This window comes from Danio rerio, chromosome 21 (genome assembly GCF_052040795.2).
Source record: "Danio rerio strain M-AB ecotype USA chromosome 21, GRCz13ab, whole genome shotgun sequence".
In the NCBI taxonomy this organism is placed as follows: domain Eukaryota; kingdom Metazoa; phylum Chordata; class Actinopteri; order Cypriniformes; family Danionidae; genus Danio; species Danio rerio.
Genome location: NC_141041.1, coordinates 38,647,684 through 38,660,014, shown reverse-complemented (window position 1 = coordinate 38,660,014; position 12,331 = coordinate 38,647,684).

Genomic DNA, 12,331 nt, shown 5'->3' with positions numbered 1-12,331 from the left:
GAAGTAAAAGCCGGAATTGAGTCAATAATAGTATGGATAACTGCAATTAAAAATTTTGAATGGATTAACTATATTTATTACAACCAACAAAGATTCATAAATTACACAAACGATGCTCTTAAAGCATTAGGAGAACAATTGGCTCCAACAAGTAAAATGGTTTGGCAAAACAGGCAAGCACTTAATTGGTTATTAGCGGAAAGGGGAGGAATTTGCGTAATGTTCGGAGCGGATTGCTGCACTTTTATTCCAAATAATACTGCCCCAGGTGGATCTTTCACGGAAGCCATGCGAAAATTGGAAAACCTGAGAAAAGAAGTAAAAGAAAATGCGGGAGCGGATAAGAACTTTAGTGACTGATTTGCTTCTGTATTTGGATCATGGAGACAATGGTTAATCAAGATTGGAATATTCGTAGGAATTGCTCTACTTGTTTTTGTCCTTCTCTTTTGTTGTGTTGTGCCATTTCTCAGATCTATGCTGGTTAAAGCTGCCGCCAAGCAGATGGTCAATGTGCGAGTTAATGGACTTGTGCATGACTGCAGAGACCATGTCTACGAAGTCTTTGGGCCAGATTTGGACCAGTTGGATGAGTTTTAAAGACAATTACTACTTTAAATTTCTTTTTGTCTTTAATTTCCTTGAACTTTTAACTTTTACTAATTTCTAAAAAAAAAAAAAAAAAAAAAAAAAAGGATGAGAGTCTTAAGTACGGCATCATCCATAACTAATAGAGTGGACTAAACATAAAATTGTGTGATTATTATTAAAGCCCTATTTACTAGTATACATTTTTGGATGTATTTAGGAGTTCATCGAAGCTGCCGGAGCTCGTATCAGATGTACACGGGGAAAGAGGCAAAAGGAGTACGGATTAAGAAACACCTCGGGATCCAATGGCGAATTAAGCGGAAGAGCAGACTCTACTGGCGGTTTAAAAACCCACTGTCTGCTCCGACACCAGACAGTAATCAGAAGTACCTCTGGCGACGTGGGATAAAACATCAGATATAGCTTTTTTATAGGCGCCGAGAACGTTCTACATTTATATATTTTCTATTAATTGATGATTAATCAAGTATATATGCTGTATACTCACAACTGTGGCCAAGGCTGACAAAGGATATGTATGTAACCTGACTAATAATTGTGTGTGTTGATCTCCCTATGAAAGTATTTAGTTAGGGAGAGCGGAATCTTTTACTCCTTCTAAAAGTCCAAAGTGGAGGGAGATGTTTGGTTCTGTTTCTCCTCTGAAGTGCGGCGCAAGGATGCTGACAATTGATAAGGATATAGATGGGCAACTTTTTGGTTGCACAAGTGTGTTAAGACTTGGCAAGTGTTAGATTCTTAAGTTGCACTTCAGTGAGGGATTTAGGAAAGGGACTTTTATGTTTAAGTCCCTGAGGGGGAATTTATATAGGAGAATTATAGAGGAACTTTTATTGTGTAATCACTATATAATCACTATATAAACTGCCACTATTAAAATAAAGAAATACATTCAAGTGATGCAGAGAAAAACACACAGACATGCAGGGCCTTAGAATTGAGAAAAACACACAGACATGCAGGGCCTTAGAATTGACGAAAACACACAGGCATACAGGGCGTTATAATTGAGGGCCTTACGGCCTTGAGACATGGCTGGTCATGCGGTGAAGTGAGAACATTCAGACTGCATATGCAATACATTTAGACAATGTATGTATTGACCAAGACAAAAACAACCCTTGACAAAATAGCATACATAAGGAGAATCATTTAGAAAGTATGGAAACAACATGATCATGTGCAAACACATGATTTTAAGCACATGCTATATGACCTTAAGATATGTAAAAACAGGAAAACATACAGCCACTAGTTAAAAAGCTAGGATACTATTGGAGCCGGGAAATTGCGTGACATGTCATGATGACTATGGGAAAAAACTGTATATAAACTGTGGGTTTTTGAACATTGGGAGGAGAGAGAGATCGATCGACCAACTCTGCTGTAACAATAAACTGCTTCAACTTGAGGACTTCGAAGACCTCAGCTTCTTTTTTGAAACTTAGAAGATATTCATTGAGATCCAGCACAACTTTCCACAACAAAAGCAGTAGAGATGACGACACATCGCGCAGAAGTTACAACTTCTGGTAAGACGCAGGAGGAGCCAGGCCCGGAGGCAACCCACAGTGCCCAGAGCCTCCTAGTGTCGCCAACACCTGCTGCCGGCCGCTCGCCTGCTACTCAAAGCTGCCCTCAAGTGACAGCAGCTCACAACAGTCCACAAAGCCCCCAAAGTCAGCAAGTTACAAGATCTGACTGTGTTCCCTTGGCACAGCCAAGAATCCAGTGGCCCCAATCCTCAAAGAAAGCTGAGTGGCTCCAGTTCGACAAGGACGTGAATCAGATCCTGGAAGTGACAGGCAAGGGTGGTGTGGACCAGCGACTGTCAACAATGACCACGCTTATAGTGAACATTGCAGCTGAGCGATTCGGAACTGTGACACCCAAACCCACTCCATCAGCATATACTCCAAGCCAAAGAGTAAAGGAAATCAAACGTCTCAGGAAAGAACTTAAGCTACTAAAGAGGCAGTACAAGGCAGCAGGGGAAGTAGAAAGAGCGGGCCTAGAAGATCTGAGAGGAATCCTGAGGAAACAGCTCGTGAACCTATGTAGGGCAGAGTATCACAGGAAGAGGCGGAGAGAGAGAGCAAGGAAAGGGCAGCATTTTTGGCCAACCCTTTCAAGTTGACCAAGCAGCTCCTTGGCCAAAAGAGGACTGGCAAACTCACTTGCTCCAAGGAGGCTATCAACAATCACCTCAAGGCCACTTATTCTGACCCGAATAGAGAACGACCCCTGGGGTCTTGCGGTGCACTGCTGACACCACCTGAGCCCACATCAGAGTTCAACATGAAGAAACCCTGCCGGAGTGAAGTAGAGGAAGTGGTGAGGAGAGCAAGGTCAAGCTCAGCACCAGGCCCAAGCGGAGTGCCTTACAAGGTAACAAGGTATATAAGATCTGCCCAAAGCTTCTACACAAGCTCTGGAGGGTCCTGAAAGTCATATGGAGAAGAGGGAAGATTGCCCAGCCATGGAGGTATGCGGAGGGAGTGTACATCCCAAAAGAGGAGAAGTCGGAGAACATCGACCAGTTTCAAGTCATCTCCTTGCTCAGTGTGGAGAGCAAAATATTCTTCAGCATTGTGGCCAAAAGACTCTCCAACTTCCTATTGAGCAATAAATACATCGACAAGTCTGTGCAGAAGGGAGGCATACCAGGAGTCCCAGGCTGCCTGGAACACACAGGCGTAGTAACTCAGCTCATTAGGGAGTCAAGAGAAGGCAGGGGGGACCTGGCTGTGTTGTGGTTGGATCTCACCAATGCCTATGGCTTAATACCCTACAAGCTGGTGGAGGTCGCACTGGAGAAACATCATGTACCCCAGAAGGTGAAAGACCTCATCATTGACTATTACAGCAAGTTCAGCTTGAGAGTCTCCTCTGGCCAGTTAACATCAGATTGGCACCAGCTTGAGGTAGGAATAATCACTGGTTGCACCATCTCAGTGACCCTCTTTGCACTGGCAATGAACATGATGGTCAAAGCAGCTGAGACAGAGTGCAGAGGCCCCCTTAGCAAGTCCGGAGTAAGGCAACCTCCCATCAGAGCCTTCATGGACGACCTCACAGTGACAACAACGTCGGTACCAGGAGCAAGATGGATCCTCTAAGGGTTGGAGAGGCTCGTGGCATGGGCACGCATGAGCTTCAAACCTGCAAAATCCAGATTCTTGGTGCTTAGGAAAGGCAAAGTCAGAGATGAGTTTCGCTTCAGGCTGGGACAACACCAAATCCCATCAGTCACTGAGAGACCAGTAAAGAGTCTCGGGAAGGCCTTTAACTGTAGCCTCAATGTCAGAGACTCCATCAGGGAAACCAGCACTGCCATGGAGGCCTGGTTGAAAGCAGTGGATAAATCAGGGCTCCCTGGAAGATTTAAGGCCTGGGTTTACCAACACGGAATCCTTCCAAGACTCCTCTGGTACTTGCTAATCTATGAGGTCCCCATGACTGTGGTTGAAGGTTATGAACGAAATGTGAGCAGCTATCTACGCAGATGGCTGGGATTGCCACGCAGCTTAAGTAACATCGCTCTGTATGGGAACACCAACAAGCTCAAACTTCCTTTTGGCTCAGTCAGGGAGGAGTTCATTGTGGCACGGACATGAGAACATCTGCAGTACTCTGGATCCAGAGATGCGAAAGTGTCCGGAGAAGGGATTGTCATCAGGACAGAGAGAAAGTGGAGGGCAGCAGAGGCAGTCGAACAAGCGGAAACCCGGCTGAAGCACAAGGCCATCCTGGGGGCAGTAGCACAAGGCAGAGCTGGACTTGGGAGCCTAGCAGCAACCCGGCCAGTGGGAGGGAGAGGCAGAGGCTGGTGCAAGAGGAAGTGCGTGCTTCAGTTGAGGAGGAGAGAACCAGCAGAGCAGTGGCCATGCGGCAACAAGGTGCCTGGATGAAGTGGGAGCAGGTGATGGAGCGGAATGCCACCTGGAAGGACATCTGGACATGGAACCCCCTGAGAATCATGTTCTTGATCCAAGGGGTCTACGATGTTCTTCCCAGCCTATCGAACCTTTACATATGGGGCAGAGTAGAGACACCCGCATGCCCGCTGTGTTCCAAGCCAGGGACACTAGAGCATATTTTGAGCAGCTGTTCCAAGGCACTAGGTGAAGGTCGGTATCGATGGAGACACGATCAGGTCCTTAAATCCATTGCTGAGGCAATCAGCAAGGGGATTAAGGACAGTCGATACCGCCAAGCCACAGCCAAGGTCATTCAGTTTATCAAGGAAGGACAAAGGCCAGAGAGGACAGAAAAGAACTGCTCTGCTGGGTTGCTCTCCACGGCCCGAGACTGGGTGATGACAGTTGATATTGAGAGGCAGCTAAAGATTCCACCACACATCACCCAGTCTACATTGAGACCTGACATAATCTTGGTCTCTGAGGCCACAAAGCAATTAATCCTGCTGGAGCTGACGGTGCCCTGGGAGGAGAGGATGGAGGAGGCTCAGGAGAGAAAGAGGGGAAAATATCAGGAGCTAGTGGAGCAATGTAGGGCGAATGGATGGAGGACCAGGTGCATGCCAGTGGAAGTGGGCAGTAGGGGATTTGCCAGCTACACCCTGAGCAAGGCCTATGGTACACTTGGAATAACAGGCACAAACCGAAGAAGAGTCCTAAGCAACAACGTGGAAGCAGCGGAAAAAGCATCCAGATGGCTCTGGTTGAAGAGGGGGGAACAGTGGGGGCAGTAGCATGCCACTTGGACACAGGCCGGGGTCTGATCAGCCTCGGTCGGGTCGCCTGGAGGAGGGTGTCTGTTGCAAGACCCGAAACACCCTGTGAGCCCAGGAAACAACACTGATGATGTGTCCAAGGTTGTGCATCAGGAGATGTTTCTGTAATAGATAATAAATTATCAGGAGTTGCTATGGCAAAAAAAGTTTTTACGAAGATTTGTGGAAAAATTAGGTTTTTCGCAAGACAATCAGATCTGTTGGATGTTCATTCTTTACAATTGTTGGCAGGAGCTTTAATTCAACCCCATTTTGATTATGCTACATCATTTTGGTACAGTTGCTGCTCACAGAATTTGAAGGAGAAATTGCAAAAGGCACAAAATAAATTAGTACGAATAATTTTAAAAATGCATCCTAGAGCACATTTGCACAAAGAGTCTTTTAATAAATTAGGTATGTTAACTGTTAGTAATAGAGTGTGTTTTTAAAACTGGGAATGGAGCGTAAAATGTTTAATAATGTGGTTCCAAGTTATTTGATAAACCATTTTCAAATGGTGAGGCAACAGCATTCATACAGTTCTAGGGGTTGGGATTTTAATATTTGTTTATTTAAATTTAGAAGTTTAGTGGGGGAAAATATGTTTTTATATACAAGTGCAATCATGTGGAACAAACTACCAAAATCAATCAAGGAAATAAAAGATTTAAGGTTGTTCAAAAAAGCAAAAAAGCAAAAGATGGTTGTTTGATGGGAATAATTAGTTTGCATGGTGGACGAGGATGTTTTAATTTATGTTACTTGAGCGTGAATAGGTTTGCGGCTGGAAGGCCATTAGCTGTGTAAAACATTTGCTGGATAAGTTGACTGTTCGTACCGCTTTGGCGACTGTTTGTTTTATTCTTCATTAGTATTTTTGAAGCCATAAATTGTTTTTTAACAGAGGACCACAATGGAAATAAGCCCAGGGCTTTATTGTGTTTTTATCCTTGACAGTTTTTTTTTAACAAAGTGTATGGAATACTTTTTGTACAGTTTGTCTAAAATCTGTCAAATAAAATTCAATGCTCAACCGTGAAGCCGATGCGCTCTCACGGCAGCAGATTCACTCTGGAGAATGGAGACTCCACCCCAATCTGTTCAGCTGATATGGGCGTGATTCGGGGAGGCCAAGATCAATCTGTTTGCCTCCCCCGAGAACGCTCATTGCCAGTTGTTCTATTCCCTGACCGAGGGCACTCTCGGCACAGATGCACTGGCCCACAGCTGGCCTCGGGGCACACGCAAGTATGCGTTTCCCCCAGTGAGCCTAATCGCGCAGCTACTGTGCAAGGTCAGGAAGGACGAGGAGCAGGTTATGCTAGTTGCGTCCCTCTGGCCCAACTGAACCTGGATATCAGAGCTCTCCCTCCTTGCGACGGCCCTCCCCTGGCAGATCCCTTTGAGAAAGGACCTACTTTTTCAGGGACAGGGCACCATCTGGCACCCTCGCCCCGATCTCTGGAACCTCCACGTGTGGTCCCTAGACTCGAGGAAGACTTAGGTAACCTGCCGTCTGCGGTGGTTGATACCATCACTCAGGCTAGAGCCCCCTCCACGAGGCGCGCCTACGCCCTGAAGTGGAGTCTATTCACTGAATGGTGTGTCTCTCGCAGAGAAGACCCCCGAACTTGCCAGATCAGTGTTGTGCTCTCTTTCCTTCAAGAGAAGCTGGATAGCAGGCTGTCGCCCTCCACTCTCAAGGTTTACGTTGCCGCCATCTCCGCTCACCACAACGCGGTGTCTGGCGGCACTGTGGGAAAGCATAACCTCATCATCCGGTTCCTCAGAGGTGCTAGGCGAATTAATCCAACTCGCCTCCCTCTCATGCCCTCTTGAGCCTGCGTTCAGATCCCTTCGAGCCACTCGATTAAGTATCCTTAAGATTTCTGTCCTTGAAGACAGCTCTGCTGGTTGCGTTGGCCTCCATTAAGAGGGTCGGGGACCTGGAGGCATTTTCGGTCAGTGACTCGTGCCTGGAATTCGGGCCGGATTTTTCTCACGTTATCCTGAGACCCCGCCCGGTTTATGTGCCCAAGGTTCCTACCACTCTCTTAAGAGATCAAGTAGTAATCCTGCAAGCGCTGCCCCCGGAGGAGGCAGACCCAGCCCTTTCCTTACTCTGTCCAGTTCTCGCCCTGTGCATTTATGTGGAACGTACTTAGTACTTTAGATCCTCTGAGCAGCTCTTTGTCTGTTATGGCGGACGGCAGCAGGGAAGTGCCGTGTCCAAACAAAGATTATCCCACTGGATTGTGGAGGCCATTTCATGTGCTTATTTGAGCAGAGGTCAGCCGCGTCCCCCGGGAGTGCGTGCGCACTCCACTCAGAGCATTGCATCCTCTTGGGCGCGTGCACGCGGCGCCTCTTTAACAGACATTTGTAGAGCTGCGGGCTGGGCGACACCCAACAAATTTGCAAGGTTTTACAATCTGCGAGTGGAGCCGGTTTCCTCAAGGGTATTAGGTAACCCTTGGTGATTGAGGAAACAACTCGGTGGGGTGTTGTAACACGCTTGCGGTGCCTTTTTTCCCTAACACGGAGAGATGTGCACCTTCCCGTCTGTCAGTAAAGTTCCCCGTTCGGTGAGCCCTGCAGATTCCTCTGAGGCCCCCAGCACTAACTCAGCGGAGGAGTCACTTGCTGGCCCACTACGTTAGGTCTGCCCGCTGGTCAGCCCGCGTTTTTGGGTATAGGTGCCAGCTATGTGTGATTCCCTCCGGCGATCCCATATGCTTATTCCGCCACGGTTAAGTCCCCCCCCCCCTGGGTGGACCCGTGCCTTCCCTATCCGCTAACCACCTTCTTATGCGCACTCCCCCTCCTTAGGGTTAGTCCATATGTAATTCCATTTTGTCTCCCTATTGGGTGCGGATGGTCTCCGCAGCGTCCTCCCTACCGAGATTGCACGCTTCCCAACGTACTGTCGTATTTCCTAGAATTATCTAGATGCTAGCGACTTCCAAAAAAATATACCTATTCCGTAAAGCTTCTTTTGAAGTGGGGATAAGTTAGGGCCAAGGGCACGTTGGAGGACCGCGCCTTCCATGATTTGGGTACGTATCGCTTGCCTGACTCCCCTCTTATCGGAGGCATTGGTAAGGTGCAGTTATTATGGCGCTTTCAATGGCTCCCATACGTGGATTTTAACATCAAATCCACTTATAGCACTGGAGTTCCCCAACCGAAGGGGAACGTTTGAGGTTACAGAAGTAACCCTTCGTTCCCCGAGGAGGGGAACGGAAGTGCTATACTCCGTTGCCATAATGACTGTCCCTTAGCTGTTTAAAAGTCTCTTCAGCTTAAAAAAGGATGGCGTTTGCTGGCGCCAGGTATGCTTATATGCTCAGTTAATTGGCAATGCAGCACACCTGCGCAAGCTTACGCTGCCAATTCATTGCTTTCATTGGCCCGTTCAATACTCTTTCAGACAAGCGGCTTCTGAACCAAATCCTCCCATACGTGGATTTTAACATCAAATCCAGCACTCCTGTTCCCCTCCTCAGGGAACGAAGGGTTACTTCTGTAACCTCGAGTGTTCTTTATTTTAATATTGGTATTAGTTTTCTTTTTAAATTTCAGAGAACTCGGACATACTACAGTTTTGGTGCCTGTGAGGGCCCTATTTATATTCCAACCAATTATTACTACAGGTTTGGTGCCCCATGTGAGGACTAAATCTTCACACAACAGGAAAACTCAAGTAACTTCTTCCTCATATTCTTTTAAAAATAATAACTTCTTATTACTAAATTCAGATAAAACTGAGGTCTTGCTTATTAGACCCAAAAACCTGACATGCAAAAACCTAGAACACTGTCTAACCCTTGATGGATTCTTAGTTCAATCCTTATCTTCAGTCAAAATTTTTGGGGTGATATTCATTGCAACCTGTCATTTGAAGGCCAAATTTCAAGCATATGTAAAACTGCATTTTTTCATCTTAAAAATGTTGACAAACTTAGACATATGCTATGTCTGATGCGAAAAAGATTATTCATGCTTTCACGACTTCTCGTTTAGATTATTGTAATGCGTTACTATGAGGTTGCCCTGTTGGCCTAATTAACAAATTTCAGTTAAAAATGCAGCTGCTAAGAGTGCTAGGTTGCACCATGGAAGGGTTCATGCCCTGGCCAGTACCCATGCTGGGCATGCCTGGGGCACCTTGTAGGCCTATTCCAGCTGGCACAATATTTGTGCCCATTAGTGCTTTGTAGAACAAAGAAATATGATCATACAACTCCAGTTCTTTCCTCACTGCATTGGCTCCCTAATAAATATTGTACAAAAATAAATATATATTGACTATCTACAAAGCCGTGAATGGCCTAGCTCCCCAGTATTTGAGGGAGCGTCTGGTGTAATATGGCCCCTCACGTCCACTATGCTCAATTAGTTCTAGACAACTGATTAATCCCAGTATAGGATATTATAGGACAGTATAGTATATGGCACCTAAACTCTGGAACAGCCTTCCTAGCACAGCTCGGGAAGCAGACACACTCTGTCAGTTTAAATGAAGTTTCACAAACTAATTTCGAGAGGAGCACATGATATGATTGACTGCAGCCTGCCACTCATCTACACTCATTGGCTAGCCAATCGGATTGATCCAAACTCACTATAAGTAACCTAGCTAAGATCTACTCCCTTATCTTCATTTTCCGAAGGAAAGCATAGAAGGACGGACCCAGCTCTTCAAATCCTCTCCTATCTCTACATCTACTATACCATCGCCTGCTTCATTAACAACAACCTACTGCAACAACAACAACAACAACGACAGCAACAGCAGAAACCCAAAAAATTCAACGGACACGTCATCAACAACCAACAACAACATCATGGAAAGAGCCGATACACCCGCTCCCCTAGGAACACCAGCACAAGGACAACAAGCTCCAACCGGAAACCAAACCAACATCGAAGCTCCCATAAGAGGCAGAAGACCCATCCACTCTACAGTTTCAAGGACCCATCGCCGTACACAATCTCCATCACCCATAACTCCAAACCGCATCTTACCTTCTCCAGCTTCATCATATGCATCAGCAAGATCTTCATCCCTCATTTCAAACAAAATGACAGTTTTGCAAACGCCGGTATATCCATCCCCAACAGCTACAACAAAGCCGACCTACTGAAGCTCTACGAAGCCTATCCCATCACCAACTCCTCCCCCTCAGGAAAGCAGACCAACTCGCTCCCACCACACCCCCTATCCTCAACCTACTTCTGCACAGCAAGCAACAAACCACCCCAGACCACCCAAGAAAGCAACCAGGAAAACCAATAAAAAACTACCTCAAGTTACTGGACAGTCTGCACCCGCTACCATTACCTTTCAAAATACAAATAATCCACAGGAAAATTACGCCACCCCAGGACTTCCCACTCCCCTCCTCTGGCCTCCAGCTCCACATTCCAGCGGAAACTCCATTCCAGCTCTTCCCCCTCTCTCAACCCTCCCCATTCTGTTCGCCCTTCTAACCTTCCCATTTCTTCAACTACGATCCTTAACGCCGTTCCTCTACCTACTAATTTCCCCTCTTCTAATACCCCCTTTTTTCCCTCTACATCTCTCCACCAAGCACACACCGTCATTACTAACCCTCCCCAACAGTCTACCCTCCGTACTAACATCTCTTCCACAAGGCCCCCCTTCACTCTAAGCACTGCCACACCCCTTCCCATTCTGCAAAATGCTCCAGTCCTGGAACCACCCCCGATCTCCAATGCCATCAGAAACCTCATCTTATCAGGTGCCAACATAGACCTTTCTACACTCCTTTCACCCATAGCACCTCCCTCGGCAGAACGACAGGTGGATTGCGGCGAATTCACTATTACCCTTAAACCACCAGTTAGTTCCCAAACTCGCACACTTTCCATTGCCGAATTCCACGTAGCCTTCGCACAATACACAGAAACCATCTGCTCAGTTTTTCCCCATAGGAGGCGCCTCCTATGGGGGAACACATTTCTACACTTATCACAAATTATTCTCAGCTAAATGCGCAATTTGCGTCACTCAGTGAAATCAGTGCACTTATTGGGGGGCTTTGGACACTGATCTCCACAACAGAGTATTCTTAGGATGTCGCAATCTGTCATGCGCGGTCTGCTGCTCTAACCTACACCCGACCACTTCCTGTCCCTTCGTAATTCCCTCCGCCAAGAAAGAACTACAAACCCCAAAATCCACCAGCTACGTACCCCGCCCTTCTACTTCTGCTATCCCCTCTCTACTTCCTCCTCCCTCCTCTCAAAACACTCCTTCTTCTCAAACCTGTCATAATTTCTTGCACCCTGATCCTAACTTTTCTAAATTTCTCATTTCAGGTCTGTCTAACGGATTCCACCCTGGTGTTTCGACCCTTCCTTCCTATAACCTCGCATGTCCTAATCTACAATCCGCTAATGCTGAACCAGACGTGGTGGAGCATCTAATCAAGAAAGAGATCGATAATAAATTTATGATCGGTCCCTTTCTTGCCCCACAACCCCCCCTAACGTCCCATTCACCCCTTCTCCTCCTTTCCTCTTTTGCCGAGGGGAGCTCTCGAGAACACCTGACCTCATACTCCCCTCACATGCTTTATGGAACTGGCGCTAGCCCTGGGCTCAACTATCTCCGAGCTCAGGGTTCTCTCCCGGGACAGCATGCCAAACCTGCTAACTTGCTAACAAGTTGTTAAACAGTATCTAAGTGTGAACTCTTGAAACAAGATTAAAGACACATCTCTTTACACTAACATACACAAAACACAAATGCTTTTGAAATTCAAATCCTCTAAAGGATTGATTGTCTGCATTATTTAGGGCAACCGGAGCCATGAACACTTCCCTAAAGACATTATATTTTGAAAGGGCATCTGGGCTTATGTCAGTCTATTTTTATTAATCCCAAGGTTTTCATAATAATGGACCAGGCCGTATCCTGAGCAGCTGCTGTGGTCGTCATGGAGGAGTGAAGAG